This window comes from Anoplolepis gracilipes, chromosome 2, assembly GCF_047496725.1.
Source record: "Anoplolepis gracilipes chromosome 2, ASM4749672v1, whole genome shotgun sequence".
NCBI classification, from domain to species: domain Eukaryota; kingdom Metazoa; phylum Arthropoda; class Insecta; order Hymenoptera; family Formicidae; genus Anoplolepis; species Anoplolepis gracilipes.
Genome location: NC_132971.1, coordinates 8,766,001 through 8,772,643, shown reverse-complemented (window position 1 = coordinate 8,772,643; position 6,643 = coordinate 8,766,001).

Below are 6,643 nucleotides of genomic sequence, written 5' to 3'. Positions count from 1 at the left end.
GATAGGAAATGTAAAGGCACGCAGTATCCGACCTTTATGGAACATGGGATGTCGTCGTGCAAGCAGTCTCCCCAAAATATCTTTGAAGTCAGCCTATGTCCCCGTGAAATTAAACACTGGAAAGATAATGTTAAAATCAGAAACTATTTGTACACTCAGTGAAGGACTTTATATCGATTCAGAGGACAGATATACTTAGTGGAAACCAATGCCTATCTCTTCATGCAACTTCCATCAATACGATGTCCCATATAAAGGACCTGCTACCAAAACCACAGATGATACCAGCGAAGAAAAATCACCCCTTGTATACAGCCTGACAACACAGAACCTTCACTCTGACGAGAACACGAGAACAGCCACTATGTGGATAATACCCTTCTTCGTACAGAGCACCCAAAGTTTATCCTGGAAACTAAAAAAGGAGACGTTTTCGCTGAAAGAGGAACAATTCCAATTTTGATATTTTTGCATATATGAACTCGAAGTTTGTATATGTCGAAAAACACATACGACATCAAATGACGTCTCTTTACCACAATGTCATTCAGCAAAAATGTGAATTGGAAAAAGACGTAATAACTAATCATCGTAATACCTTATCATTCGCCACCTTACAGTTCGATAAATTCATCTATCGATTACTGAAAGGACCAGGATACATGGCTGTCACTGCAGGAGAAGCAGTTCACGTAGTGAAATGTATCCCCGTTGACGCTACAGTCCGGAGAACAAAGGAATGCTATGCTGAACTCCCTGTAACAATAAAAAATACTTCATTATTTTTAACACCAAAATCTAGAGTACTCACAAAATTTGGCACTCAAAAAAAATGTAGTTTTGAACTACTAACACTTTATCGCATAGATGATACATGGATCCAACTTACCCTGAGCCAAAAGTCATACAATTACTTCGACAACGATTACATCCAATGACCTCCTTGAGCTGGAAATACCTCACCCCAGGTCCATTGGTCGTTTTTCGAGAAAAAATTGAAATTTTCTGTGATTCAGAAATTTATGACCACTTTTTATCACATTAATAATTTTTGACACAGTGTGCATTGCGGTACATAATTTAATTGCTTTTCCACTTGATGAATAATACGATGAATAAAGGGGAATTTTAAGTTTCGCTGCTTGATTTGGCCGAAAAATCCAGTTTTTTAACCAGTCATTGACTTCGCGCCATCAGTTACGATAGCCGAACATTTTGAAGAATCGGTGTTTAATTTACTCAAAGTTTGCTTTAAAAATATCTACATTAGTTGTTATGCCATGTAATGGTATGAAATCTAAAAGTTCCTCGACATGTGAAAAATCGTTTTGAACGATTCGAGCAAAAATGCTCAATTGACTTACATGTCGATTATCGGTAGTTTCGTCCAGGCACAATAAAAAATATGAACATGTTGATAACAAATATTTTAATTTATCTTCTATTGAAGAAGCAATATGATTCATTCTTGCTGCTACTGTTCTTTTATTCAATGGAATACTAGCAGCTTTTGCAAGAGTTAATGAATCTCCGAATTATTTTTCTGCTTCGATGAGACATTTTTTAACAAATTCGCCATCGGTAAAGGGCTTGGAATTTTTAGCGATAAGATGGGAACTGGCATGATGCCGTAACTGCTTTTGTAGCATCAGATGTAGAAGCATTATTGATATCAGAAACTCGATCATAATTTTCTTTATATACTAATTTTAAACCTTCTATCAAATTAATCTTGTCTTAATCCACATATTTGGAATATTCATTGAAATGTTTATTTTGAAAATGTCTTTCAATAATAAACTTTTTAACTAAAGATGGTTGGTAACCGCACAAAAGACAAACCGTTCTATTATAAATTAAAGCGAAGAAATTATTTTCCCATGCTTCATCAAAATATTGTACACACTTCTATTGTACATACTAACCATTCTTTATACACTACTCAAAAGAAAATAAGGAACACTTTTCATACATCAAAAATAGGCTATTTTAAAACTATTATAACTCAATGAAAAATCATCATATTTAAAAAAGAACATTTTGAAACTTGAAGTTTCAACTTTAACATGCAATCGATAAGTTTTGAAAAAAATTTTATCTTTTCAGTGCTATCTCTTAAAAACCGCGCACAGTTTTTTTCTTAAAATTACGTATTTTTGACGCTCTGTAGCTAGATAAGAAAAATTCTCTCGACAATCTCAAGTCAATTTTCATAAAATACAATGTTTTACCTACAAAATGCATTTTTAAAAATTTTCTTACAATTTTCTTTGACCGAGTTACATGACTTTGAAGCTAAACTTACGTTTTTCAGAAAAATTGACGATACTCGGCGAAAAATCATCGTACAAAAATTTAAAAAAAAGCATTTTGAAGTTTGAAGTTTCAGCTTTAACATGCTATTGATAGTTTTAGAAAATTTTTTTATCTTTTCAGTGTACCCTAAGAAAAAAAACACTGTTTTTTTTCATAAAATTACTTATTTTTGACATTCTACAGTTTTATAAAAAAGTTTTTCTTGAAAAATTCAAGTCAATTTCTATAAAATATAACACTTTACCTACAAAACGCTTTTTTAAAAATATTTCTACGATTTTTTTTAGCCGAGTTACATGAATTTAAAGTCAACCTTAAATTTTATTGAAAAATGACATTTACCGCCGGCATTAGCATTACCCACTGTGCACCACGTGGAGATTGCCGGTCGTTTTTTGCACATTACGTGCGTGCGTGCGTGTGTGTGTGTGTGTCACAGCAGAAATAAGGACCTCGCAGTTCGTCACTTCCGCAGTATTTAACGACTCCAAACCCTCTCTGGTGTATGTACAGCAGAGATAAGGACTCCTCACTTCTGCAGTATTTAACGACTCCAAACCCTCTCTGGTGTGTGTATGTGTGTGTTTGTGTGTGCGTTTAGTATTGTGTATTTCTTCCTCTTTGCTCAATTACCGCTTGTAGACGCTCTCGCATATTTATACACCTCTCTATCAAATTTTGCGGAATTTTGTTTCAAATTTGTGTTAACATGTCCGCTAAATCATTTAAATTTTGCGGCTGTTGATCAGGACGTCTTAATCGTCGTTCCATTTCGTCCTATATGTGCTCAATTGGATTTAAGTCCGGGCTATTAGCAGGATGATCCAGCAATGTAATATTGTGTTCTTCAAGAAAACGGCGAGTTATATTCGCCGTATGAGGACGAGCATAAATATGAAATTGCGATGTAAACAACGGAGAAGCAAAACGTGAGGTCGCAGGATTTCATTTACATATCGCATACTTTTTGTTGATGGAGGTAGCAGAATTATCAAGTCCGTCCGTCTTCTCATTGATACACACTCCCATACCATAACGGAACCGCCGTTATGTGCCCGCACTGGCATAACGCAACGGCGATCGTATCGTTCATTTCGACGACGCCAATTGCGTATCATTACTGTAAAGGCAAAAACGTGACTCGTCGGAAAAATATACGTTTCTCCATTGTCTCTCACTTCATAAAATGTGATCGCGCGCAAATTGCAAGCGAACCTGACGATGTGCGACTGTTAATCTTGGCACACGCGCACAAGAACGAGATCGGAGCCCGGCTTCTCTTCAACGATTACGAATCGTTTAATCGGAAACGTGTAAATTAATTTCCTCGGAAACACGTCTTGCTGTTATCATTCTTCTTTGTAAACACATGGCTCTTGGTATCGTGACCAAAAATTTTTTTATGAAACTGCAGAATGTCAAAAATAAGTAATTTTATGAAAAAAACAGTATTTTTTTCTTAGGGTACACTAAAAAGATAAAAAAATTTTTTTAAACTACTGATAGCATGTTAAAGCTGAAACTTCAAGTTTTAAAATGCTTTTTTTTAAATTTTCGTACAATGATTTTTTGCCGATTATCGTCAATTTTTCTGAAAAACGCAAGTTTAGCTTCAAAGTCATGTAACTCGGTCAAAAAAAATCGTAAGAAAATTTTTAAAAAAGCATTTTGTAGGTAAAATATTGTATTTTATGGAAATTGACTTGAGATTGTTGAGAGAATTTTTCTTATCTAGCTACAGAGCGTCAAAAATACGTAATTTTAAGAAAAAAAACTGTGTGTGTTTTTTTAAGGGATAGTACTGAGAAGATAAAATTTTTTCAAAAATTATCAATTGCATGTTAAAGTTGAAACTTCAAGTTTCAAAATGCTATTTTTTAAATTTGCGTACGATGATTTTTCACTGAGTTACAATAGTTTTAAAATAGCCTATTTTTTGACGTATGAAACGTGTTCCTATTTTCTTTTGAGTAGTGTATTTAATAATAGGCACAGAAAATTCCAAGCCCTTTACCGATGGCGAATTTGTTAAAAAATGTCTCATCGAAGCAGAAAAATAATTCGGAGATTCATTAACTCTTGCAGAAGCTGCTAGTATTCCATTGAATAAAAGAACAGTAGCAGCAAGAATGAATCATATTGCTTCTTCAATAGAAGATAAATTAAAATATTTGTTATCAACATGTTCATATTTTTTATTGTGCCTGGACGAAACTACCGATAATCGACATGTAAGTCAATTGAGCATTTTTGCTCGAATCGTTCAAAACGATTTTTCACATGTCGAGGAACTTTTAGATTTCATACCATTACATGGCATGACAACTAATGTAGATATTTTTAAAGCAAACTTTGAATAAATTAAACACCGATTCTTCAAAATGTTCGGCTATCGTAACTGATGGCGCGAAGTCAATGACTGGTTAAAAAACTGGATTTTTCGGCCAAATCAAGCAGCGAAACTTAAAATTCCCCTTTATTCATCGTATTATTCATCAAGAAGCATTATGTGGAAAAGCAATTAAATTATGTACCGCAATGCACACTGTGCCAAAAATTATTAATGTAATAAAAAATGGTCATAAATTTCTGAATCACAGAAAATTTCAATTCTTTTTTAAAGAATATGATGTGATTTATATAGATATATCTCTGTATTCCAAAGTTCGGTAGCTTAGTGCAGAGAAATGTTTGGAAAATTTTTTTGCCATAAGAAAAGAAATCTTCCTTTTCTTGCAAGAAAAGTCTATAAATTATGACGAATTTAAATCTTTCTTCGAAGATTTAGATTTTCTTAGTGAACTCGCTCTTATTAGTGACGTAATTTCTCATTTAAATGATTTAAATTTGAAGTTGCAAAAGGCCAAACAAACTATATCCCAATTAGTTAGCCATGTCGACTCATTCCGCAGGAAATTAATATTAATAAAAAAGTATTTAGAAAAGGATGTCTTTCATTCTTATCCTTCTTGCCAAATTCTCTTTGAAGAACATGGCAAAAATTGTAATTTTAAAAAATATCTTCACTTGATAGATTCATTAAAAACTCAATTTGGTACGTGTTTCAGTGATTTTGAAACGCTTCGAAAAGATTTAATTCTTTTTGAAAATTCTCTTCTCAATGTACAAATTGAGGAACAAGACTTAGATTTTCAGGCAGAACTTTGTAATCTGCAAAATGATCTGTCTCTTAAAACGCGTTCCGAAAAAGGAGTCGACTTTTTAAAAATTTTAAATGTATCCACTTACCCAAAACTTGTAAATTTCGGTCTTCGAATTTTTTGGATGTTTGGATCCACATATTTATGCGAATGTTCATTTTCAACTAAAATACACAAAAATAGACGAACGTTCTTACTTAAACGACGCATCTTTATCTGCATTACTAGTTCTGCGAACTAGTTCTTCTGATATCTCTGTAGATATTTCATCTCCTGTTAATTCGTGTAAGCGGCTTAGAAAATCTAATTAATGTCTGCGCTTATTTTTATTTTTATTTTTTTATTAACATTTCCCTTTCGCTTATATAAACTTATATACACACGAATAAAATATTCTTTTTCTTTTTTTAATTTTTCTTCTTTCAATTAATGGAATAGGCCTACTGGACAAACCACTTTAAAAAACGCATCAACAATAGTATTTCATGAGTGATGTGGGAAACTATTGTATAGTATTATTACTATATAAAATTATGTTATAACTGTAGTTTTATTATTGTTATAGCGCGTTTCTTAATTCAAATTTGATCAAATATATTATTTCAATATTGTGAAAATAAATATTTGATTTAACGTTTATTAATCGATATGATTGCAAAAGCATGTAAGAAGCTTCGAATAAAAAATAATAAGAAAAGATTTTTTTATGAATACTTTGAAAATTTTTTTAAATATTGCAAAACATAAACGTAATTAATAGTAGAATAAAAATTATTTTAATTACTGATAAAATATAAAATATAAAAATAAATTATATTTATAAATTTTTGCGGTATTATTAGAGAAGTATTACCACATAACATTTGCGATATGAACACTGCTGAAGCGAAGTGTCGCTCTCCTTAGTTACGCGCGTATTACGTTTCGTTGCTAATGCGCGAGCAGTAGGTAGAAAGACAATAGGCGTGAGCCTCGAGATCTGGCCGAAATGTGCAAGTAGAGACCAACACTGTTCTACTATATAATTTGTAAGAAGCACCTATACCTATTTTTGTTATACTTATGTAATCAAAAAATGGATTCTGCTGCACTTCGTATTATATCACATGAAATGATATTTTATTATAATATGTACTGTATATAATACTATTGAATTAATTATATTT